At 44.3% G+C, this 27230-nt stretch overlaps 1 protein-coding gene and 1 long non-coding RNA gene across 2 annotated transcripts in view; both read right to left on the bottom strand.

Annotated features, from left to right (window-relative positions):
• LOC141374243 (uncharacterized) overlaps nt 1-14510 on the bottom strand; it is a 29451-nt gene extending 14941 nt beyond the window's left edge. The window contains exon 1 of the long non-coding RNA XR_012380988.1: nt 14322-14510. This is a non-coding gene — a long non-coding RNA (uncharacterized lncRNA). The remainder of the gene's footprint in view (nt 1-14321) is intronic.
• CACNA2D3 (calcium voltage-gated channel auxiliary subunit alpha2delta 3) overlaps nt 1-27230 on the bottom strand; it is an 876446-nt gene that overhangs the window by 828275 nt on the left and 20941 nt on the right. The window lies entirely within an intron of this gene.

Raw genomic sequence — 27230 nt, 5'->3', positions numbered from 1 at the left:
GTGTTAAGCCTTCAAGCTGTTGGTGAGTCCACCTTATCTAATCATCTGTGCTTCTAAGTGCCAAGAGACATCTGAGTTTCTTTAGTTAAACTTCATTTTAGATGATCATTTCTTCAAGAGTTTTGGACATAAAACATTTCACATCTAGAATGTGGGTGTTGGGGAGCAAATTTTGCGACCTCAAAATATGCCTACTTGGCATATTAATTATTTTAGGCTGGCTATTTTTAAGAAACCACAGACACAAGAGAAGCTCAGAAAACCGAGTGGAAGTTACCCTTTTGTAAGAGACAATTCCAGAATTCATAAAAGCCTTCAACCAGTAACTTCAGTCAACATTTAGCTATTCCTAAGAAATGGCTATCATCTTTAAGAAGTAAACAAAAGACTCCTAAAACAGTTCTACAAACATGCCTAAAATAGAGAATCCTCAAAGCTCCAGACTGAAAGGTCCTTTAAGAGTTTCTGGTCCACACACCTTCTCTCTCCCCCCAGCCAAACTGTCAGATCACCTGTCCAAAGTCTTTCCATCAGTACACAGAGTCTCTGATTACTTTGTCCAAGGTTTTCATAAAATTACTCAATCTATCCTTTTTTAAATTTAATTTTAAATTAAAGCCTACAGAAAGACTAAAATCTATTGGAATAGCAAAAATTATAAAATCTACTCATCTTTCCAGCTGAGTTCAAGGTTGACAAAAATTTGGTTTCTTAAGTAGAATAGAAGCTTTAAAATGTACACTTGCCAGACTTCATATAAAAAGCTTTTACTGAACAAAATTGATTCCAATACAAGAAAAGTTTACTCACTGATCTGCCCTTGGGCAATATTGGTGAACATCAATGAAGAGGGAAGGGAGGGACATTTCTTGATTCTCTCGGAGCAAAAATATCAAATACAGAAGAAGTCCACAACAGCAATATTCTGAAATTCCAAACTGCACCTCAGAGTGCCCCCAAATTAGGTCATTAAGACTTATCTGAATAATGAATATTTTTACCATGTTGTTTATCATGTTGTTTAATTTTTAATGGTGATTTGAATTTTATTCATAATCTATTTTGTATTAGGATTCAGAAAACTTCTGTCCCTAATGGGTAAAACGTGAAAACCTCTATGTGAAGGGCAGATTGTTCAGGTTACCTTCTCACTGGGTCTCTAGCAAAACCTATGGCTATACCCAGACCACCTTCTCTCCCTACTTTTTACTTGGATAGCTCATTCTTATCCTTCCAATCTTGGCCGAATTGTTCCCTCCTCAGAAAGGTCTTCCTTCACCACCTTATATAAGAAATGCATCTCCCCACAACACGCCATCACCACACAAACGCGCGCACACACACACACACACACACACACACAAATTCTCTATCACTATTCCCTATTTCCTTTATTGCACTTGCCACAGTTTAATTTTAAAATTTTATTTATTTATTTTCTGTTTCTTCCAATAGATTATAAGCTCCTTGAGGGCACGGGTCCACTACATAGTAAAAGTACAGTAATAAGCTATAAAATAAATGCACGAAAAATAACCAGAAATGAGAGACCACAGCCCACTGAGCAAAATGTAACTTGGATCCGGATCCCTGTTCACAGACCATGAGGCATAATTTTCGGTCTTTAGAGTCTAGAAAAAGGTTCTATATCCTAAAAATAAACCCACTTTATTTGAGCTGTGCACATCCAGGGCCTTGCCCCCCAGAGAGCACCCCCACCTCCTCACACAGGCTGCTATTCTCTTTATAGGTCTAGGATCAGACACTGATGATTTTTCAGCCTTGATACTTATGCTGAAACTTGAAGAACTGTGTTTTTGTTTGTTTTGTTTCTTAGCTTTTCAGTTTTGTGATTTGAAGACCAGTGACACTTAGGGGCTCTCTTCCCACAACACGCTAACAGCTTATGACCAATCTCCTATAATAGGCAACTTCCCCTCTGCCAGTTTTGAAGCATATTCCTGATCATATTCCTGATGGTCGTGAAATGTCTGTTTCAATCTAAGTCTTGGACATGACACAATAGATACCAAAACTGAGAGGGAATTTCAGGCCAATGCACAGAAGAACATCCTGGCAAGGCAGTGACTATTCAGAATCAAGCACCGGGGAAGCAGTGCTTATAACATCAGACTTCCTGACACTGAACATTAAAGTGGGTAAGGCCCCTAAAGTCTGCTCTGCTGAGCCTCTGGACTCTACAGAATGCTGGCCCAGGCCACCAGAAGGGGCCTTTCCTTCATTTCTCATTTGCATCAACTCGTGAATTCATTTGCATAAGCAAACTCCAAAGAGTCAACATCGTGCTCTAGAAGTTCGGCCTTGGCCACGTGCTCCTGGGCCAGCCTCAGTAACATGGGCAGGAAGGCTGAGAAGGCTGCAGACCTTGGCAAATATGTCTGGAATTTCATTTTGATTGTAAATAGGATTAAGTCAGCCTTCATAAAGTGGCTTCTCAGCACCCACAGCACTGTGTGAGGTAAGCATCCTTGCATTCCAAATCTGGGCTCTCCACTTAAAGCTGCAAACAACTTCCACCGCAAAACACCCGAACCTGTTCAACATCACCTCTAGATTATTCACTGATCTTCTCATTTTAGAAGATAAGTACCCCAATCAGGAAGAAAATTCAAAGGATATTTTTGCATGAAATAACAAAACAAAATGTACTCACCATTATGCAAATGTGAAATAATGTCAACAGAAGTGAATAAAAGTTACAAACTCATTCATTCCACAAGCCTTTATGGAGAATTTACATGTCCCAGATTCTGTGCAGGAGGCTCCCACTGACCTCATTTTCACCACTTGCTTTAATTCTTCCCCTTCTCAAGACCTATTCCTTCAACCACCAGGAGTCAAATAGAACAGTCTCGCATTTGCTCTGTTGAAGGGCTCACTAACAAGCAAAATATAGGAAAGGAGAGAAAGAGAAATGTACCTAAAAAAATTAAAAAGAAGTGAATGAAAGGGGTTAGAGTAAAATGAGAAGAAGGTGGATTGAAGAAGAGGGTCCTGGTTAAAAAAAAAAAAAAAAAAAAAAGGAAGACAAAGAAAAGACTGCCAGACAGAGAAAGAAAGTGAAAGCCAAGAAGAATCTACAAACCCGGTACTCATCCTCTAATTAGGCAAAATGTGAACAAATTGTTCAGAATCTAAAGAGAATCCTTTAAGGTCCTCTGCTCCATCACCCTCCCCAGACTGCCTCACCCCAACACCTGAAGCTTCTTACAACAGACACAACCAACTGGACTTCCACTCCAGCTTCTGCATGAGCCTCTCCAGTGAGAGACCCTCACTCTCCCACCAGGCAGCTCTGTCCAACTTACCTGTACTGGGCATCCATTCCCCAACCCCAGATGAAAGTGGTGAACAAGATGAGCTCAAGGGCCCATCACTTGCCTTCCACACTCTGATTCTAAAGGTTGGCTCTGCACTTAATCAATCCTTTACTGAAAACATTGGACTGCTGGCCAACTATGTGCTTGGTCTGGGAATATCTAAACACTGTCAGAGAGCTTACCCCCTAGTGGGGGAAACCGCTGTCTCAATAACTAAAGGAATGATGAAATAACTCAACATAAGAGAGAAGTAAGTGAAAGACAGGAACCAGCATGTACTGGGTAAGTAGAAAAGCTCATTCTATAGAGGGAATGAGAGAAAACTGCAGCTAGACCAAAGACTGAATCACAAATTTTCCCCCAAAACCTTTCTTACTAGATAAGTAGTAAACCAGGTAATAACTCATATAATCTTCTGCCAAATGTTAACTTTCATCAGGATATCTTCAATAGGAGAAATGACCTAAAATCCATCATCAGTCAAATGTAAATAAAAATGTCAGAATTTTTCAGACCATTAAGTCAGCAATCTTCATCTCTCCGCACTAAAGAGATGTTCAGAATATTGTCAAAGAAAGTCTCATAAAAACTCATTAAAAATGTTCCAAAACGTTCATAAAATTATCTGATAAATGCAACAAACGCTTCAAAATTCTTCTTCTATAAATTAAGCACCACAGAGGGAGAGGCATCACTGGAGATGCTTGCGATGAAAGGTACCAGGGAAGAAAGGAAAACCTTCCCCCAAATTACCAAATTTAAATAATTTAATTAGCTGAACATCCAGGGATAAAATAAAAATAAAAAGGGGCACCAAACTCCCATATCTCGAAATTAATGGCTCTCTCTGTATTCTTCTGCCACATATTCAATTAATAAAGGGCTCTGGACAGTAGGGTAATTTTCTTCTCTATTCACAGGATTTCAAGGTGAGCAGCTAATAACTTGCAGTAAGTTGCTTGCTTAAGATTAACGGTATGCAGCAAGGAGCATTATAATTTAGGACTGTCAACCTCAGGAGAATAAATAGGCAAGGGGACATGATGGACTCAAGCTGCCAGTGGTCCTCAAGACCACAAAGCACCAGCTGGAAAAGAAAAGTCCACCATGGTCAAATTTCCAGCCTTGGACTTCCTGTTTGAAATGTGGAGACGATCTGAAAGGAAACACGGCCAGCTCCACTGGGATCCACGCTGCAAATTTCAAGGGTTTGCACAAAGCCCCTGCCCATCTCGATGGTTCTTAACAAACAGGGCAAGAAGGACTTCAGAAACTAGGCTTCGGTCTGCGTGCCTGAGCTCCTCTCTTAACAGAGCACTCAAGACAGCTCTCTCTCTCTGCGGTTCCTTTCTCTGAGCTGCATACTTCAAGTTATACCACTAGAGGTCAAATGTATTTTCGGTGATCACATGGTCACCTCTCTACTGTCCCAGGAGGATATCATGTATCAATTACCAAGAATGTGACTAGGGGACAAAGAGGCATCCTTAGAACAAAATCTGGTTTGTGTTTTCATTTGTTGGAACCCCCTTCCTTCCTCTACAGGGCCCCAGAAGCTTCTAAGTCAGAGGAAATGAAGCTGTCTCAGAATCATAAGAGCAGAGGGCACCCATATTCCTCATCAAACTACCCTACCAGATCTTCACTTTGCCACCCACACAGGATGTCAGACAGAGCTGAAGTTCAGGATGGGCTTGTTTAGTTAGCACTTCTTAAGGGTCAGTACCATCACCCACTCCAGGGGACATTCAGAAATATTTGGTGGGGGTGGGGTGCTATTTTGGGTTGTAACAGTGCAGGGAAGCAAGTGCCATTTAGTGTGAAAAGAGAACCAGTTATTGTCCTTCCTCAAATGCCACTAAAGTTTCCATTAAAAAAGACTGATCTCCTTCCTTCATCTTGCTTGACACAAAAGAAAGAGACAATTCAGAGAAGTAGAGCACCTTGCCCTAGTTCAGCCAGCTAGTTAAGCAGCAGAGTTGGGACTAGAACTCAGGTTTTCTGGCTTCTTCTCCCTATTCCACCACTAGGAAAGGTGGACAGAGCAGTAACAGAGGTGATAGGTATTATTTACTGAGTCTTTACCACGGTCCCGGGCTAAGTGCTTTGCACACTTGACTTCATTGAGTCTGCACAAGATTCCTGAGAGGGGAATCTAAGTCACAGACAGGGTAACTAACCTGTTAGAGGCCAGAGAGCCTGGAAGTGGTAAACTGGGCACCACTGTCTACACCACACAGAGGAATTATGAGGAGGGACTGAGGATACACCCAGCCATAGCTCCCCTCACCACAAATTGCCCACCTCCTAAGGCCTTTGGGAAATGCAAGGACTGAAAGCTTACCATGTCTTCCCTTCCTGAACTTTTAAAGGATTTGAAAATCGAATTCAGAGGAGGAAAAAGCTCTTTCAAAGGCTTAGGAGCTGACTGGACAAAGGTCAGGTACACAAATATAAACAGAACCTGCAGATCCAAGAAAAGCAAAATGACGAAATTCCAATCGCATCTCCTGGAGGAGGAGAATGTGGTAGAAAGCCCAGTCTTGGGATGAGCTCCAACTACTTGCTCCATGTGTTAATCCCTGGCCTGTTAATCCCTGTTTGTTCCACACATCAGTAGTATGGAGGTATTCCTAAGGTTGAGACTTGCAGCTTTAATGCACATGGAACCAGGATGTCTACCAGACAGACATGTAGGGCTCCTGGAGAGACGAAGGAAGAGGAAGGGCAAGCCACACTCAGCTCTTGGTTAATTCCCCTAATACAGAGAGCAGGTAACCCAAAGCCATCTTTCTCACCTTTGCTGATGCTGGTCCCTCTGTCTATCCCCTATTCCTGTCTCCACAGCATCTTCTCCTCACTTGGCTAACTCCTACTTAATGTTGGGTCTCAGTCAAGGGGTCATCTCCTGCCCTGACATCCTGACTGGATTAAGCACGCCATTGGGTGCTGCCATAGCCCTCTGGGCTGACCTTTAGACAGGAACCAACCACAGTATACTGAAATTGACTGTTCAATAGTCTTTTCCCCAGCTAGACCATGTGGTCTGTGTGAGAAGGAGCTGATCACCTCCTGCAGCACCTGACATCGTGCCCAACATGCGGGCTATACAGATCCACTAACACCTCCTCTTCGTGCAGATCTCTGCTCACCTGTCCTCCAGGAGCTACAACACCACACTCTATCCTACCTGGCTCTCATTTCAACAGCAGTGTTACATTTGTTTCTCCAGGGGATCTTCTGAAACAGCAAGATGTCATTACCCACTCAAAGCCTCCAATGACTTAGGTAAAGCATATTCTTTGTTCATAACTGACTTCTACCCCTCCCTCTGGGAGGATTGTCACTCCCATCCCACTGACATCAGGCTTGACTATATGACTTCCTGTGGCCAATGAAATGTAAATGGAAGTGACATGTCTACTTCAAAGCAATAGCTTTATGAGCTATCACAGATTCCACCACTGTTCTCTCCTTCTACCACCAGGATAGTTCTCCCAGAGAAAGATGACCCCTCAGCTTGGATCCTGGGATGAAGATGATGTGGAGCAGAGCCACAGTTGACCCATGAAGGTAAGTAACCATAACGGTCTTGGTTAAATGTTTGAAAGGCAAATGATAGCCAATCCTTAAGGCATCCCTAAATTTTTCCTTCACAGAATTTATCACAATTAGTTGTTGTCGTAGGTCACTGAGATTTGGTTGTTACTGCAGCATAATCCAGCAAAAGCTGACTATTACAAGCTCCCATTGCACTCAATGACAAATCTATAGTCATAACCATAGCCCAGCCCCACATCTGACCCTTAACTGTTTCTCCAACTTCATTTTCAACCACTCTTCCCCTTGCTCATTCTGCTCCAACTGTGCCAGCCTTCTGACCATTTTTCACACATGTCAACAGTATTTCTCCCTCTGGACCTTACACTTGTTCTTCCCTCAGCCTAGAAAATGCCTAATCAGTAAGGCCTTCTCTAATAGCCCTAACACAGCACTTTCCATTGTCCCCTGTCCCTTTACCCAATTTAGTTTTATTTCACTTAATCATTACATGACATTACATTAGATATTAATTTTAACTATTTCTTATCAGTTTCTACCATCAGCAGTTAGACTCCATTGTCAGAGAGTACATCCATCTTATTTATCTCTGAATCCCCATCACTTAGGACAGAACCTGGCACACAGCAGGTACTCAATAAGTATTTGTTGAATAATTCAATGCCTGGCTGCCTTACCTACTAGGTTATCCGCTCCATGAAGCCAGCACCTGGGTCATTTTCTAAAGATGGCCACAATAACATTTCCCATCCCATATGTTCTTTTAAAAATCTTACCACTCCTTCATCTTGAATGTGGGTAGACCTTAACTGAGTCAACCAATGTGGCAGAAGTGAAGCCAAGTGATACCAACTAAGACTTTTCAAATGAGGTCCTAAGGTGCCATTCACTTCTTGTTCTTTCGGAACTCTACTGTCACATTATGAGGAAGTCCACAGCATCTTATGCAAAGAGACCACATGGACAGGCCACATGTAGGGCTCCCAGAAGCCAGCTAAAGTCCCAGTATACACACGAGTGAAGCTGACTCCAGAAAACTCCAACCCCCAGCCACCAAGTCATCCCCAGTCTTCAAGTCTTCCCAGATGAGGTCCCAGCAAAAAACAAGCCACCCTGCAGTGTTCAAATTCCTTACCCCAGAATCCACAAATATGACAAAATGGTGTTTTGCACCATGAAGTTTTGCGGTATGTTGTCACTCAGCAATAGTAACTGAAACATGTCCATGCCCAGCACATGACCCCAAAACCAGCATACAGTAGGCACACAATAAATATCCCTGAGTGGAAGACAGCTCTAGCTCAGTGTCCTTGCCTTCAGATTAAGGCTAAATTCCATCCTTTGCCTGTCTTCAACAAGTGCTGGGGAAGAGTACTGTCTGTGATCTAAGCCCCTCCAGGACTCCTGGGGCTCCATACACCTCAGAAATGGCCATGACCATGGATGTGAACCCAGATTATGAGCCAATGAACCTCTGCACCTGTGGCCGGTAAGGTACGAAAACACAGAGTGGCTAGAATGGCTACTCCCCAAGGAGCGATCATCACTGTCTTAATGTCAGGGAATAACGAGGCTCAGAACCCCTAACCAGGCTGGCTTTGGTTCAGCCTTTGCTATATACTTCCTAAAGGAGCCTCTTGTCAAGGTACACAATGGAAACAGGATGGCAGCCTAAGAATGAGGATTTTCATATCATGATATTCTGCAGACTGTGAGGCTGCTGCCTCAAAAAGCAAATCATTTCTTATACAATGAAAATGGAAGGAGAGACACAAAAGTCTGAACTGTTTTTTTAAGGTCCTAGGGCTGAAACTTTGTCATTAACAGCTCTTTCATTTCCTCATGAACCCACACACATGACATTCAGTCACTAATTCACGTGCTAAAGCACAGGTGGGTGCACTGGGAAGCTAGAGACTCAACCTCCAGGCGCCCTTCCTAGCATGGCTCCCTCCCTGAAAACCCAGCACTGTGTTAATATGCATATGTCTTTATCAAGTTAACAAAAAAGATGTTTTAACCTCAACTGGTTAAGACCACTGTCTTCTTTCCACCAACTTGCCCTCTGTAACACCTCTCTTCCTGGCAGGGGGCACTGGTGTGGCCAGGGGCTTGTAGGGATGCAATGAAGGGCATTAGAGTGGAGTTGGAGATCCCGTGTAGAGGGCTATACATATGTCCAGGTTCCAGGGATAGTCTTTACTGCTTAGTAATTAGTAATACTGTGGCATTCACACAAAGCTTGGCAGTGCCTCTGAAGGGAATCTTAACACTCCCGGGTACTGTCTTTCATATGCTTATTGATCCCTTCACTAAAAAGCAGAGTGTCCATCCTCCAGCACCTGCCAGCAGGTGGCACTTTCCCACCGGTGCCAGGGATTCCCTGGCCTAACCTCAGGGCCCCCAGATGCCCCACCAGCCCACTGACCTCTATCTACACTGCACTTGCCAGCTAGACTTGGCCTTTGAGCACATTCTTTCTTCAGCCGAAAGAGTCTCATCCAATCACATTGCTTCAGGCCATATCATTTCTTGTTCCTTTGACATGAAATACTGATCTCATTGAAAAATAGCATAAATCTCATAAAATGCCTGGATGAAATGAGGACACCAATGACAAACTGGTGAATGAGTGTCTTCAAGTCAAAGAACATTTAAGATTAGCCACTGCACAGAAAATCTGAAATGCCCTACAGCCTCACAGCTCATTGATGAAAGAGATTCCCAAATTTGACAACAGGACTAAAAATGCCCATGACAATACCAGTCACAAGTAGTGAAGCTTAAAGAGGGTTTTGCTAAACCATTAATAATAAAAGTCTAATTTCCACCATCTATTCTGGAGCTATGGCTCTCACCCATGCTTTTACTGAAGACTAACGCCTGTGTCCTAGCCATTCTGACTTCAACTGGTCTAGGGAGCAACCTGGACTTTGGGATTCTTTTTTTTTTTTTTTAAAGGTTTTATTTATTTATTTGAGAGAGAGAATGAGAGAGAGAGAGCACATGAGAGGGGGGAAGGTCAGAGGGAGAAGCAGACTCTCTGCCGAGCAGGGAGCCCGATGCGGGACTCGATCCCGGGACTCCAGGATCATGACCTGAGCCAAAGGCAGCCACCCAACCAACTGAGCCACCCAGGCGCCCTGGACTTTGGGATTCTTATGAGTTCCCAAATTATTCTACTGGGCATCCCGTGTAAAGAACCCCTGCCAAAAAAAATGAATTATCTTTCCATTTTCTCCATTGAAAATTATATTACAAAGTCATCATCACATGAAGAGCATGCAGATCAACGTGCATTCACCCAAAAACTGTAAGGAGATTATGGAGCATGTTGGGCAGTTAATTAAAATAATAAGAATAATAAGAATAATTTTGTGTTATTTTCTGGGTTTTGTTATGTTTGTGGTATGTTTGTTACACAAATGACAATTTTTAACTTTTAAATTAAATAAAATGCTGCGATTTCTCTTCTATTCATAACTTTGTGTTCTTTTTCATGAAGTGTACTACCCAAATTGTATACGCAAAAAACAACAAATGTGTTGTTTTTCAAAAACAGGTAGATTCCATTACCCAGTTAAGACAAAGAACTCACTGGGTAACGAATCTAAACTAGTCTCAAAAGGATTAGAAATAGAATCAACATTTATCAGCATCAGGCCCGTGAGAATGTGAGGATTCTGTCATGTTTGCCTCCATATCCAGCACAGGCCTGATCCGTGAGAGGCATGTGTGAGAAATGCGTTAACCTGTTTTATTTATTTACTTATTTTTTTCATTTACCTCCTCTTCTACTACCGGATATATTATGGCTATGCAAAATATAATTTCTATGACTTTGAAATTTTAAAAAAGTCTTTTTTATTTAAACTGCAACCCTTATTCCACAGTCATTAAAAGGGACTCTTAAGAAGAGTGTATGAGAACACTGAAAATGGGGGCGCCCGGGTGGCTCAGCTGGTTAACTGTCTGACTCTTGATTTCAGCTCAGGTCATGATCTCAGGGTTGTGAGAGCGAGCCCTACATCGGGACTCCACACTCCTGAGTGGGGGTGGGGGGGGAGTGCAGAGGGAGGACAGAATCTCAAGCAGACTCCCCGCTGAGTCCCCTCTTTCTCTCTCTAAAATAAATAAATAAATCTTAAAGATTACTTATCTCTAAAATAAACAAGTAAATCTTAAAGATTACTTATCTCTCTCTAAAATAAATAAATAAATCTTAAAGATCACTTCTCTCTCTCTAAAATAAACAAGTAAATCTTAAAGATTACTTATTTACTTAAAAAAATAACCCTGAGAATGATATAATGTTCAAGAGAGAGGAGACAAGATTGTACATACAAAATGACGGCACCCAAGTTAAAAAAAAAAAAAATCTGCACTGGGCAAGGAAAAAAGTATAGGGAAGAAAAGGGACATTTTAATAGTAGTGATGTTGGAGTATAAAATTATGGATTATTTTTTCTCTACTTCCCCATTTTTCAGATTCTCACGAGCAATCATGTACTAGTTTGATGATGACTCAACCAGCCAAGACCCTGTATAGACAGAAGGAGATAGTCTGAACAGGACTTGGTTCAGAGGGATGATTTGAAAGGGACAGGTTGAGAGAGCCTCTAAGACCGTCTGAAACCCTGCAGCGCTGTGCTGGCTCATCAGACGTGTGACTCCTACAGGCTTCTCCCTGAAGTAACGCACATCGTCTCCACTCATATTCCACTGGCCAAAAGCACGTTACATAGCCACACTTAACGTCAATGGCATGGGAAGAGCGGTTCATCGTGCACCCTGAGGAAGGACACATGGAATATTTGTGAACATCACTAATGACCATCACAGGGGGAGGACCCAGAAGGCCGATTTCTCTCACATTTATGCAAATGAACAATCCTACTGAAGCTTCAAGCAGCACAAATTCCAGAAGTTTTTGCTGGGTTAGCACATGAAAAGCATTTCCACAAGAGGAAACACCCTCTCTCCACTACCTCAAAGGACACAGAAACAAGTACAGCAGGTGGGACCTCAATGAAACCTTCAAAAAAAATGAGGGAAAAACCACCACTAACTCTGGAAAACAGCGCGGCCCTCTGATTCCAAGAAGCCAATACAGCTGCCACACTCTTGTTATTCAAGAGATTAGATTTTATGCAAAAAGGAAAAGTCGGTTTATCCTGGAAAGAAGCTCTATCACATGTTTCTGCCTAGGAAGGGCTGGATGCAGAGAGGCCCCCACACACTGTTCCAAAAGCTCAGATGAGCTCCCTCTTTCCTGGCAAATGGTGGACTCCATATATTGTTCAAAGACAGAATCAATGCTGAAAACATGTTCAAGTTGGTCTGGAACAACATTTCCACAGAAGACCTCTGAAATAAAATAGCTCACAAAGGGAGCTAAATTAACAAGTATGGGATCTTCCTCCTACACCCAGGGGGATGACCTCAGAGCTGCCACTGGAAAACACAGCCCCTAGAGACGCCAAATAAAAGCCCACAGAAATTGCAAGCTAGGGGGTTCCTAATCCCATCCTAGCTCCTGCAAGAGAATCACAAAGCTCTAAGTAGCCCGACTGGGGAAACCAGAGATTTACAGCAGAGATTACAGACAAAAACAGCACAAGGGACACTCTCTGGTGCTTCCAGCATCCTGGGGCTGCTGTGCTTCCCACCCTGGTGTCAATTTCCTCCTAAAACAGTGCAGCTCCTTTTAAAATTATTTGTTGCTTCTCCCCCTCCTCCGAAAACTTCTGAATGTGATGATTACTAGCAAGTTGCTAACTGACAAGAGCCTTTGCACAGAGAAGTTCTCCTTTCTTCTTTCTGTTCCCACCTAAATCACAGCTTTGTTCAACACATCCATCATCCCTCACTGAAAGAAGAAATCACCCCAGCACCAGGGCCTTGCAAAGCACTCAGAGACCTTTGTGAGCATAGAAGTTATCTCTGGCTGTATAACAAGTCACCCCAAAACCTACAGGATTAAAACAGTAATGATAATTTCTTATGTCTCGTGATTTCTGCGGGTCAGGAACAGGGGAAGGGCTCAGCTGAGCAGTTCCCATGTGGGGTCTCCCAAGTAGGTGCCATCAGATCTCAGCCGGGGGTGCCCTCGCTTGAAAGCTACACAAGGTCAGAGGCTCCACTTTCAAAGTGGCTCACGTACCTGGCTAGCAAGTCCATGTTGGCTGTCAGCCAGGGGCTTTAGCTCCCCTCTACTTGGGCCCCACATGGCATGGAGGCTGGCTCTCCCAGAGCAAGAGATCCAGGACACCACAGTAGAGACCAAGCCTCGGAGGTCACACACCATCACTTCTGCCAGGAAAGGGCCCACCCTGATTCAGGGTGGGAGAGGATCATTTAAGAGCATGAAGATCAGGAAGCAATGGGGGGCCACCCTGGAGTCTGGCTCCCAGGGAGTCAAAGAGACTGACCATTAGGCACTACAAGTGCAGCAGATATAACTGGTGCCCCACCCACAATCCCCCCCAAATTCCAAATGGCAGGAAGTTCTGAGGATTGACCACCCCCCAGAAGCAGCCCTCAACCAATGGCTGGTAGGCACTGGGACACAAATGCCCCTGTTCCCTTACCCTTTGAGATGGATAATTGCACAGCTGGGTGTACTACACTGACTCCCAGAGTCCCCCAGCGAACTATGTTCCAGTGGTGACCAGCTTGATAAAACACGCTTTACTGTCTGCCTTCACATTCCTTCCTCACTTCCATACCCTACTAATGATGCATCTTACAAATAAACTATTTGCTCTCCTATCACTAACTCAGGGTCTGCCACTGGAACCCAACCCAAGGCAATGCGGGGACTAAAAAGTTTCCTCTATTCATGGAGCTTTCTTTTAGCTGGGGAGACATCACATAGGCACATAAATCAGGCTGCACAGCCTCAAAAAAATAAGCTATAAACTAATATTAACAATTATGTTCCAAAAGAGAATACACTGGGCAAGAAAACATGAAAAGCAGAGGATTTTCAGTAGAGTAACAATACAAATGACATTGTTTATTTTTTAACTATAATAAATAAAAGTTCTGGAATGTATCTATTTCTCAAACAATTTGAATAAAAATGTGTTCACGTTGAACCTCTGCTCCAGGAAACAGCCCTCCACCTGAATGACCTTCCTCAATTGCCCCAGAGCCCCATCTCTGGCGCTGGGACCTGCTAACCCCGTCTTCCAGCATTCTGGGCATGAGCGATGACCCAACATGAAATAGCATTCATCCACACCATGAGGGAGTTTTCCTCTTACAACTTGCTTTGAATTCTTTTTTTTTTTTAATTTTTTTTATTGTTATGTTAATCACCATATATTACATCATTAGTTTTTTTGCTTTGAATTCTTTTGCTCACGTTAAGAAAAAAAAAAAAAAAAAAACCCTCAATATTGTATTCAAGGTTACTTTTAACAACATATCCACGTCCCCTGCCACTAGACTGAGGCCATGTAATTGGTTCTGGACAATGGAGTTGAACACAAGTTATGTGTATCCCTTCCAAGCCCAGGCAGGTAGAGCCAGGGTGCATCCTTTCTCTCTCTCTTCTTTCCACAGCAACCAGATGGGCCATGAGGTGTGCTGGTAAAGCCAGGATGGAAGTGGCCCACAGGCCTGAGTGGAGATTCAGGATGGCTACTGCCCTGGAGGGTCACCCGCCCTCAGCAGGCTTTGTAAAGCTTTGTTGGTGTAAGCCATGAGAGACCAAAGTATATTTATTATTACAACATAGCTTAGCATAGCCTGACCAATAAAACCACTTCTCCAAAGGCCCTTCCTAAAAGAAAGAGCAGGCCTCAGGGATAGAGCCTTCAGCAGGCAAAAATAGCTGGTTAGAATTTAATACAATTGTTTTGTTTTCATAGCAGCTACTTGCACTGTGACAGGTGATAATAGTTTGTTATTTATTTATAGAACTGATGCAAGGTTTCTATTTAACTAATTTTATTAAAGTTAAAAAAAGGACGTCAATTTATGGAAAAACAGTAAATATCAGGAAAAGGCAAGAAGATAAAACCAAATAACTGAAATGCAGGGAACATGGCATTGACCTTGCAGAGAGGGAAACACAGAAGCATATTCTTTTGTTGATGGGTCTGAACTGTATATCAGCCAAAAGATCATGGGTTTTTTAATGTGGTTGTACAGCATCATGCCACATTAGCTCAACATCAGGTTGGGCAAAACCTCATTTGGCCTGGCATTACAGGGTAAACTGAGTAAGTAAGCCCAGAGTGCGGAATTAAAGCAGAGGTGCTTGGAGGTTGATGGCTGTTCTTGGGACAGGCAACCTGGAAGAGAAAAAAATTAAATAGGCATATTGAGACTATAGTTGAGGAAATAATAATTTGAAGGGAAAAAAATAGTAAGGGGCATTCAAGACATAGAATGTGTGTGTACTGCTTTAACAAATATACTAGCAAATAGTACAATGGTTAAAAATAACAATCCTCAGCCCAAGAGCTCTGGATTGAAATCTAACTCCATCATCCGATGTTGGGCACATTATTTTACCTCCCTGAGCTTGGTTCTCATCTGTAAATTGGGAGTAATAAGAGTACCTCCCTAACCAGGTTATCCAGAGTATCAAATGAGGGATTACATAGAAGTGCTTACTTTAGTGCCTTGCACATAACAAATGCTAGGAAGTACTAGCGATGTATTTTTTCTTAAAAAAAAAAAAAAAAAAAAAAACTGGTACATACTAGGACCTCAGTAAAATTTGAATTTGAATGAAAGAAAATAATGATTTAAATGAAAATAGCTTTCAAATTAGCTCCTTGGATTAAAAGAGCCTTTTTGGGGGTACCTGGGTGGCTCAGTCGGTTAGGCATCTGACTCTTGATTTGGGTTCAGGTCATGATCTCAGAGATGTGAGATCAAGCCCCACCTCAGGCTTCATGCTCAGTGGGGAGTCGGCTTGAGATTCTCCCTCCCCCTCTCCCTCTGTCCCTCCCCACCATGCACGCTCTCCCTCACTCTCTCTCAAATAAATAAATACATTTTTTTTAAAAAGAGCCATTTTGTGCATCCATTCTGGAGATTTAAAATACACACACACACACACACACACACACACACACACACACACATCTCCTAAAAATCTTATGCTGATACAAATCCCCATATTTTGCAGCTAAAAAGCTGGAACTAGGTCTAAAATTCACTATTTGATTATAATCTACCACATTACTTAGCCTGTGATTCTTCACTGGCTAAATGCCTCTGCTACCCAATATGGAGAATTTGAAAGGATTTTAGATTGCATTTTACTTTATGGTTAGGCATATACCAGACAAGGGCCAGCAAAAAAGGTTACAGTTATTACTACAGAAGTTTTTCAGGCTGCAAGTAGCAATCCAATAAAGGGTAATAAAATTAATTTGGTGGGTTAGAACTACCAGTTTTTAAATAAATAGAATGAAAATATCAATGTAATGCACATATAATGAAAAACAATTACTATGCACACACACACACACACACCATGTAAATATATTTCTTACTGTGGGTCATGTTAAAAAGTTGTAAAGACAGACTACAGCCCCTCTCAGGGTTCTCTTTATTAGTCATTATATATGTATTCCTTTACTTAGCATCTATCCAACCAGCCACCCACCCCCAACTAAACATCTTGAGGTTGCATCAGCCTTGTTCACCATTCGTAAATTACAGCACAAGTATAGTGCCTGATACACCAGACATACTCAATAATGTTGATTCAATAAATGAGATTTATTTCACAAGTCCCACAGGACCTAGAGTCCACCCATTTCTCAGTTAGCATATTTATTTTGACTCCAAAGAAAATTCGTGTGTACTTCTCCTTCGCTGTTTCCTTTCAGAGTTTTCAACTAAGGGATTCGGGTGGGCTGCAGACATTGATCTGTGGCTCTATCAAGTGCAGAAGCAGTATTTACATCTGTGATCCTAACCTTCCCCCAATGATCAATGCCCTCTCTTTTTTTCTCTCTCTTTTTATTATTATCTTTTTTCCTTTAAATTTTTTATTGTTATGTTGATCACTATACATCATTAGTTTGTGATGTAGTGTTCCATGATTCATTGTTTTCGTATAACACCCAGTGCTCCATGCAGAACATGCCCTCCTTAATACCCATCACCAGGCTAACCCATCCCCCCACCCCCTCCCCTCTAGAACCCTCAGTTTGTTTTTCAGAGTCCATTGTCTCTCATGGTTCGTCTCCCCCTACAATTTCCCCCCTTCATTCTTCCCCTTCTGCTATCTTCTTCTTTTTTTTTTTCTTAACATATATCAATGTCCTCTCTTTACAGATGTGATCACTGAGGCCCAGAGTAATGACCTAACCTGCTCAAGGTCACAGAGCTACCACATGTCCCTATAACCCAATACGCGATACCCCACACGGTCTATGGGTATTCAACACAGAGGAACCTCCCTGTCTTCTCCCCCAAAAGGAGACTGGGGTCTCACTGCACATGTGGCCCATTTATATAACACAAGGAACTCATGAGGAAACTGAGTGTAATGAAGCTCTCCCAAGACCCTGGATTCCTGACCACACCCCTAGTGTCACCTATATGAGTCCAACTTCGATAAAAGCTCCTTCCCATAGGACATCTTTGCTTTACCAGCAGTTCAGGGAACAGAACTTGCCTCAACAATCTGCTCGCAAGAAGTTAGCACCAAGTCATACAACCACACTTTCTGTTTTCCTCATACTTAGATAAAAATTCTTCAAGTATTAAAAAGATCTGTCATAGGTTACAGTTAAAAATATCTATAAATGTCTCTTTAAAATACTTTCCCATGTGTTTCTGTTCTATAAACACTATTAAAAATTAAGAAGGGAAGATGGGACAATGACTTTCTGAGGTTTCATTTTGCTTTTGTCTTTCCCCTCTCTTGGGCCTTGAGGGATTCATTTCTCCCTCAGTTTATCCATCTCCCAACCCATGGTTCCCTGGCCCACAGTGTAGACAAATAACCAACTTCTGAGAAACACTGATTTATTCCTTAAAAAATATCTGAGGCACCTACTAGGTGCTAGATTGTGTGAGATTTGAGTTCATATGCATTTAATCAATGAAGGTTTTGAAAGGAAGTTGAACTCTCTAATGGATTTTTTTCTTTTTTGTGAGCATCACTTAAAAGTCCCACCAAATAAGAGATCCATCAACAGAAACGCTTTTAAAGAAAAAGACATAAGCTCAATGGCCAAAACATCCCAGGCGTGGCATTTGGTATAAACTCAACCACCACAGATTGGTGCCAGGCCATATGGGGGACAGGGGCGAAGCAGAGGGGCCCTGCCCTCCAGAAGCTCAGTGTCCTGAAAGAGATGCCAAGGGCAAACATAAGTCAACCTTGAATCAATGCCCCAAAGTGCCTGTGACAGTGATGTAGAGGGGTCCTGCAGAAACACAGTGGTATAAACACGTTTCTAATTCTAACCCTTTCAAGGAGCCTAGCAAAGGTTTCATAGAGAAGGTAACACTGGAGCAGAGCCTACAAAGATGCCAGGAATATTAATAACTCTGAGCGGGTTTTCCAGGGAACAGGATGGGTGACAACAAGCAGAGGGGAAAGTATATAACCTTTTAGGGGAAAAGGATTCCTTCCTGGGGATAGGAGTGGGGGTAAGGAGGCCAGACAAGAAGGCTGTGGGTAGGATTGTGTGCGGCACCTGCCTACACAGAAACAGCCGAAGGAACAGGTAGCACATTATGGATCACAGAAGAACAGCTATGCCAGGGGCTGAGGCAAGCATGTTCCTGGTCCCAGGACTGGTCATTCTCTCAGCACTGCCTCAACGAAACATCCCTCTACAAGAACAAAAAATTGTTTGAAGGAGCTGTTTGTATTCAAAGCTTCATTCAGCCATCCCTCCCTCCTTCCATCCACTCACTCATCCACCCATCCATCCGTCCATCCATCCTCCCTTCCTTCCTCTCCTCTTCATCCGTTCACACCTCCCTCCCTCCCTCCATCCGCCCATCTACCCATTCACTCATCCCTCCATCTCTCCCTCCTTCCCTTCCCCTATCCACTTATCCATCATATATTAAGCACCAATTATGCAGCTACTTCAAGAGCTATCTCATCTTAGAATACTCTCCAATTCAGGCTGAATTATGATTATCACTTTATTATTCCTCTGTAATATTTCTGTTTTAATATACGACTCATGCTTCTCCCAGAGTAATGTGACAATAAGCTCTACCATATAAGGGAACTAAGTTATAGTAATTACAATAGTAGAAATAACAATGATGTTATCATTTGCAGAGAATTTACTTTGTCCCAGATGATTTGGTGAACCCTCATAATGGCTCCCAGACACACCAGATTCATCCCCAGCTTGGAAGCCATGGGCACACTGTGTTGAAGAAGCAAGGCCAGAATGGAGTGCCCAGGCCTGCCCCGCCCCTGCCCATGTTCTCAGGAGAGGGAAGGGAGCTGGGCCAGAATGCCTGGCTCTCAGTCATTCCTATTCCCCTCCTGCCCCTGGAATAAGGCTATCCCATCTGCCTTCTTTTTCACTCTATTTTTCCTCTAAAATTCTCAAAGCATTTCCCGGAAAGCTTAGGCCTTTAACACTTAAAGTAAAAACTGAAAGGGGGAAACCAGACACCAGAAAATGACAAATTCATTTGCCAACAGGCAAGCTGCATCTTAACTCATTGGAGTTTTAGGGACTTTTCGGGGTTTTGGTTTTTGGGGTTTTTTCCCTCTCCAAGGACGACCAGAAATCTTTTCTATTCCTTTTTTTTTAAAGATTTATTTATTTATTTTGAGAGAGTGAGAATAAGAGAGAGAGAGTACATGAGAGGGGGGAGGGTTAGAGGGAGAAGCAGGCTTCCCACTGAGCAGGGAGACCGATGTGGGACTCGATTCTGGGACTCCAGGATCATGACCCGAGCCGAAGGCAGACGCTCAACCAACTGAGCCACCCAGGCGCCCTGAAATCTTTTCTATTCCTATGGAGGGAAGTAGACCCTCAAAACTGAAGTTGCCCAGAGAAGGTCAAATCTGCTTCTATTCTTTGTGAGTGTGTTTACGTATCTGCATATGAGACACACACAATGCTAAGAGGAAGAGAGAGGGAGGGAGGGAGGGAATTACCTTTAGGAACTTTTACTACATGTTAATAAAATAATATGAAGTGCAGCACCCATTCAAGAGCCAGACACCAAATCCATCTTCCCCTTAACCAGACTTCTGACAAACCCAAACTCATCATGTCTGGAACCAAGCTTGTCATCCTCACCCTACAATCTGCTCTTCTTCCTACGTTCCTTGGTTGGCTCCTGAGACCATCCCACAGTGAAGGCCCTGCCCTGGGCCCCAAGCTTCAGAGGGTCTCTGTCTAGCCTTCCCAAAGCCATGTCCCTCCAAAGCACAGAAGGGTCTAAAGACCCAAGGGAATGTGCCCACTCAGAACAACATTCTTCCCCTTTTCTATTCAGCTCCATGTACTTGGGATCCTGAAATTCCCTGCCCAAATGCCTTCCCTGAGCCCACTACCAGGATCTGCGTGGGTCCCTTCCCCAAGTGGTCCTCCTGAGGGCAGCAACTACCCTAGTGTGCAGCCCTAGGCCCAGGGTAGCCAAGAGGTGCTGGATGTAGAAAGGGACTGTGGAGGGAGCACAGATATCTGGTCCAGCTAGGGTGTTCCCACATGCTTGTGTGAGACCACTCACACGGCCAACAAGAGCCCGGAGTGGGTGGAGAGAGAAAGGAGTCAGGCCACAGGCTGGGGGTCTCCATTTTGGCTCCATCCCTGAGTCCACAAATGCGAAGGACAGGCCTGGATTTTGCCTCTGAAACATCTCACTGGTGCCCGTTCTCCAGTCCTCATTGCCCTGGTATAAAACCTTTACCACCAGACTTCCTGCCGCTCCCAGGCCTCCTCATGTCTTCTTATGACCTATACTAGTTGATGTGAGAGTTGTCTTAAAGTGTACAACGGATTACGTCCTGCCCTCATCCTCTACCGGACCCATGGTTAAAGTCTCCTACTTAGCATGGAAACAAGTCCGCCCACTCCCAGGCTCCTGGCCACCTCACCAGCTCCATCTCCTGTTCTCTGCACCCAGATGCAGGGCTCAGACCACAGTAGACTCCTTGTCCCGACCCCACTCCACCTCCCCGCAAATATGGCAGTGCCCAGGCTGCCCACAGCCTGGACGCAACTTCCATTTGGCAAGCCCATTCCAGCTGCCAAGTCCTTGTTGGTTCAACCGTCACCCCCTTTTTGAGTCCCCTGCACCCCAGGGCCTCCCAGGAACATTTAATCAGGTGGCTTTTCTCGCTAAGGCTGCCATCTGGACTGGGAGGCATTTCTGACTATTCCAAAGTCAGATTCTGTGTCTACCTGTCCCACTGCCCTGTGAGCCCCAACCTGGTCTCTGCCTCCCAGCCCCATGTGGAGGAGACCTTTGAGGCCGAGAGCCCCTGGGCACTTCAAGGATCATATTCTGCGGAAGCTAGGGGTATAAAAGCATTCCAATCATAACTATCCCTGAAACCTTTTGGAAAGCTCCCCTTGGCTCTCAAGCAGATATCAAGAAGGACAATAAAAGCAAACAGTAATACAGTGTTCACCATGTACCAGATGCACCTGCATTAACACCGTAATCCTCACAAAAGTCTTATAACTCTCCCCATCTCACAGATGAGGAAATGGGGGCACCAAGAGGTTGTGTAATTTGCACAAGATGACAGAGAGGCTGGAAGACTCAGGTAGTTTGTCTCCAAAGCCTGTTGTGGTTTCTTCTACACAATATCACTGACAGTAGTGAAGAAGAACAGAGAAGAATCTGTTTGGGTCCTTTCTTTACCAGAGCTTAGTGGGAAATTCTCCAAGCAAAGGCTCCTGTGATGTCGTTCACATGTTAATGCTATATACGCTAAATACTAGTTCTTTTTTTTTTTTTTAAGATTTTATTTATTTACTTGAGAGAGAGAGAGCATGAGCAGGGGGAAGGGCCGAAGGAGAGGGAGAAGCAGACTCCCCACTGAGTGCAGACCCTGACACAGGGCTCAATCCCAGGACCCTGAGATCATGACCTGAGCTGAAGGCAGAAGCTTAACCAACTGAGCCACCCAGGCGCCCCAACCAAATACTAGTTCTTAAAGAATCAGAGGAGCTAATGATTCCTCTATGCCAAGCACTATGGTGATTGCCTTAAATTCATGTTTTTTTACTCCTCACAATGACCTCATGACGCTGAGGCTACTTCCCCATTTTACAGATGGAGACCCTAAGGCCCTGAAGAGCAAAGCCACATGCCCAAGGGACCAGCCAACAATGCAGGGGATACTCACATTTGCTTTCCACCTTTTCTGGTAGCTGTGCACTGGTTCTCCCAGAAAAGTATGGGTTTGGGATGCAGAGAAAGGACTAATTAGAAATCAAAGTCTATTATTAGCATTATTTACTAAAAAGGGTATATTTTCATTCTTCCCTGAACCTGCAATGCAGGCAAGAAGAGGCCACAAGTGACAAGTGATGCTGAGCCTCGCCTGAGGCTGGGCCTTGGACAGTGGGTCCCCGGAGCGAGGAGGAGCCAGAGCTTTGTCCAGGGCTACCCGGAGCCCAGCTGCAGCCTCGGCATCTGACTGTTGCTGCCACCCTGTGACCAACTGCAGCAATCACAGGCGGGGAGCATGGTGGACCAGATGGGTCAGGGACAGAGGGGGTGGGGCCCAACACGGACTCCCCCAGCAGATTCCAGCTGTGGGTGGGAAAGCCACATGGCCAAGCTGGGTATGGGGACCAAGGAAGACAAGAGAGCCACAGGCCCCAAAGGAAGCCCTAGCCTCCTCCGCGGGGGCATCTGGGCTCAAGTCCTCTGAAGACTGATGTCCCAAGGCTCCAGGGCTGGTTCCTGGGTACACAGCCAGTCGCTATCACCGAGACCTTGGAGACCCAGTGACCCTGCTCCCGCCTGTCCTATGGGGGAGGGAGAAGGCCCCCATCGGCCTCACAGGAGGTGATGGGTGCAGAGAATGCACCTCTGACTGGGCCCACACCTTCCTGGCAGCTGAGTTCTCCCACCACACTCTCTCCTAAATATACTCTGTGATATAGACTTATTTTTCACAGCAAGACTTTGGAGCCACAGGGGGAAACCCAGAGCCCTCAAGATCAGGGAAACATCTTGGGTATAGACAGAGCACAGAAAAACAAGTGGCTGGACAGATGGGAGTATAAATTACCCCTGGGGATCCTTCCCTGGGTGACCCAGGCCAACCAGCTGCACTCCCTAAGCATAGCTCCTGGTCTGTTTGCTGGGAGTTACCACACCTGCTTCCCAGGGTCCTCTGAAGGATTCAGTGAGAAGAATGTGAGCCCTCACTGTGCAGTGGTGAGCGATGACAGGCCGGGGCATTGCTGGCTGGTCCCCCTGAGTACTGTGCCTCCCTCAAATGCCACATGCTCCTGCTTCAAGCTCATGAAGCTACTCTTGCCTCTGCTTCTCCAGTCACTCACTGACTGCGGGACACTGAGCAAGTTACTGGAGGCTCATGCCTCAGTTTCCCCAACTGTAAGAGAAGCCACATAGGAGTACATCTCTCTCAGGGGTGTGATTTATATTCATGTGGTAAGGATTATATTCAACAATGCGAGCTGAGGGCAAAGCACACCGTCCTGCTCAGAGAAGACTTGATGGATAAATGCTCACTGGTGGAGAATGCCGCCCCTCTGAAAGGCAGGGTGCTGGAGACGGGGCCAGGGAGAGGAACGCAAGCTGCAACTCCTGCCAGTGGTGGAGGAGAGCCTCCGGCCAGGCCTCCTCAAACTTGCCTCACCAGAATTTCACTGCAGGGAAAATGGGGCTCCAGCTTCATGTCTGCTCCAAAGGGGCTCCCACCGAGCTAACCACAGGATCCTGGATTTGTCCCCAGCGGGAGAAGAGAAAACCATCTCCCGCCAGGCTATAAACCGTCTCACTGGATGTCTCCTTTGAGAAAAGAGGAGAGATTTCCATAACAACAGCAGAACATTGGTGGGAACAGAGACTAGTCAAAGGCTGATCCAAGCAGCAAAAGGCATCAGTCACCTAGAGGGGACCAAGGGGCGGGAACCAAAACCATCGGTCTCCTGCTGCCTGGATTTCTGCTGCTAGATCCACAGCAATGGTTTGAGAAGCAGCCAAGTACTCTGAACAATGGGAAAGGTGAAGCCTTTGACATGTTCTGGGATGTCCAGCGGCCCCCTCCAAGGCTTTCCACAGGGCAAAGCAGCCACATGAGTCCCTAAGGCCTACAGATGTGGACGACCACCACCGACCGAGGTCTTGGCCCCCAAGAGCAGCTTATAAAGCGCCACTGAGCCGCTTCATCTTCCTAACAACCCCCTTCCAGGCAGGTGCAACCTGCATCTTATTTCTGGAGATAAGGGAAACAGGGCTCAGAGATTCAGTGTCGTCTAAAGACAGACACTGCCTTCTTCGGGGCTCCCTTGGGCCCTGCTGGGTGTGTGGAGGTGCTGTGGTGCACAGAGCTCATTCATGAAAAGGGACTATCAGCACCTGACCATACCAGGCCACTCTCCCTCTCCCCACAGCCACATAAACATCAGGAGCAAGCACCAACCCCCACGTCCTGCAGCCGCACCCTCTCTGCCCCACTGTGAGGTCTCTCTTCCCGCCGGTGTTGTGGTGCTCTGCTATATCACACTCTTCCCTGGAGAGCCCCCACCCCCCGGGCTACAGAGATATTCAGTGGCAGAACCAGGCTCTGCTATTTATGACCACTAGCATTCAGAAAGTGTCTGGATTTTTTCTCTTCTTCCTTATACATTTTCGAGATATTAAATGAATAAGCGGACATTTCCCTAAAAGAAAAAAAAATGCAACTCTTTACAACAGTGTCTAGAGTCCCAGTTTTTCAAGCGAGGAACAAACAGTTTCTAGTGTGGCATCCAGATTCCATAAATCCGTATATAAGCCTGCTTCCAAAATGCAACCCCCTAGCCTCCTGACATTGTGCAGTGCAAGCTCGCATCTGTAAATACCCCCATTTATTCTGCGGTTTAGATACTGCTACATAATTGGCAATATAACTCATTTTATAATTAGTCATTGTTAATTCCTATTATTACTGTTACCCTTAATTTATTTGACTGCTAAAACAACTGCATTTGGGAGATTAAGGAGGCAGCTTGCACTCCCTCAGCCAACACTTAGATCCTGGTCTATCTTTTTAAAGCCAGTCTTTTAGGGTAGGAGCCAATCCAAAATCTCAAATTATTTTGGGGATCCCAAACGTGATATTTAAAGTGACATCCAATATCCTAAGACCTCCCTTTAACCCACACACAGGGTAGCTAAAATACACATAAAACTGATCTCTGGGATGTTTTAAAGCTCTATTTGTATGAATAATAGTTTTTACAATGAATCAAATTCCTATAGTCCTAAAGTCTGACGGTTAGAATAAATAGTAAAAATAATAAAAATGACATTTGCCATTACTGAGTCCTTTCTATATGCTAAGCACCTGACATATATTATTTTACGTAATCCTCATAATAACCCTAATAAGTGGATATTATTTTTCTCTTAGTAAACTGAAACTCAGGGAGGCTGAATCACTTGCTCAAGCCCACAGAGCCAGTAAAGCAGCATAGCCAGATTTGAGCCCAGGTATGCCTGACCGCAGAGCCTTGCTTTGAGCCCCAAGTCAGCTGTCCCACACATGTAGGGAAAAATAAAGGTCATTTAGTCCAACCGATGCCATCTGGTCTCCCAGGCAAGCCTGAGCACAGAACAGAGCTGGACGCTACAGGAGAAACAAAGAAGGCAAATGAGCACATGCACACACGTGCGTGCAAATACACACTCTCGCAGCAGCAAGAATGGAGAGCGCTAACAAAGCTCACGTGCTCTGGCACAGTGACTCCTCTTGAAAGGACAGCTCCAAGGGCATAATCAGAAATGGGATAGGCAGACAGACAGGGAGGTTCATGCAAGCATTGTTTACACTGGGGGAAAACCCGTGATGGACAATCTTCGTGTTGGAATTGGGGGAAGGTGACATAAGTCACCCCACATTCGCATGAGGAAAGATTTTGTATCCAGAAGACAAATTACTCTGGAGAATGCTAAATGATAAGAGGACATGTTCCTGCTATAAAGTTAGGAGAAAAAAAAAAAAAAAAATTTTGTATCTACAGTTTAATTCCAACTTCAAGCAGCCCAAAAGAAATGCTAAAAAATTTTAATGCGGTTATTCTTGCAGCATGAGATTAGGAATAATTTTCTTATTATGTCATTTGGTACTTTCCAAGTTTTCAAAGAAGAGAATGAATTTTATTTTTCATAGAAAAAGAATCATTTTAAGTGGTCCCTACCCTGCCTGAATTCACTTGAAAATGTCTTGCCATTATAAAGTAGTTGGTACAATACGATCCCATTTATGTAAAGTAAATATGCATGTATGCATACACACACATATTCAAAGGAAAAAAGACTAGAAGAAATGCACCCAAATATTAACATTGATCAGGCCAGAATAGCAGTTGTTTATATTTGCTCTTTATCCGTATTTCAAAAAAATTCCACAATGAACAGATAATGCTTTGTAATGTAAAAAGCAATAGTTTGTCATAAGTTATTCTTTCCTCCTCGGTGGTCATCCGGCATGAAGGCTGGAACACTGCGGTGGAAGGAAACCCTTGTCTCTGGCCCCTTTTGAAGGCCACGTGGTTGCACAAAGAATCTGCACCTGTAAGAGTGAACTGGGCATTTCTGTTGAGGAGAAGTCACCTACCTGACAACTTGGTCGGGTCTAGGGACCTCTTCGATCCTGGGAAGAAAAGCAACTAGGCAGAAAGAATCTGGCCAGAGCCCAGCAGGGGTGCTGGCATGACTGATGCGTGCTCTAGCTCCCTACTTCCTGTGATGGGAACAAATTCTGAGGCACAGAAATCTAGTCACGACTGGCTTCTCATGGTACCCGGAGGACCAGTGTTAGCTAGTTGCTTCTTAACCACTCAGGGCCACTGTCCTTGTGCACACTCTGGAAGAAGGGTGCCTCGCACTTGTCACTAACTAGCACAGTTCCCACGGGTAACCTGACAGGTGCACGCCATGCCAGGAAGAAAAGATGGTGCAAGGCTTGCCTGGAATCCTGGCTCTATCACTTCCTAGCCAAGTGACTTTGGAAAGGCTAATTGATAAGTCTCTGTGCCTCAGTTTCTTCCTGGTTAAATAGAGATAATGATGGAGCAGCTTGCCCACAGGGTTGTGGGACGATTAAATGAGTTAGTATGTATTAGGTGTTTTGAATTGCTATCTGGCTTGTGGTAAATGTTCAGGAGT

The sequence above is a fragment of the Callorhinus ursinus genome, unplaced genomic scaffold (assembly GCF_003265705.2).
Source record: "Callorhinus ursinus isolate GAN/ISIS: 27379988/994484 unplaced genomic scaffold, GSC_fseal_2.0 scaffold15, whole genome shotgun sequence".
Classification (NCBI taxonomy): domain Eukaryota; kingdom Metazoa; phylum Chordata; class Mammalia; order Carnivora; family Otariidae; genus Callorhinus; species Callorhinus ursinus.
The sequence above is the reverse complement of the archived record's forward strand: the minus strand, read 5'-3'. Positions and strand labels throughout refer to the sequence as shown.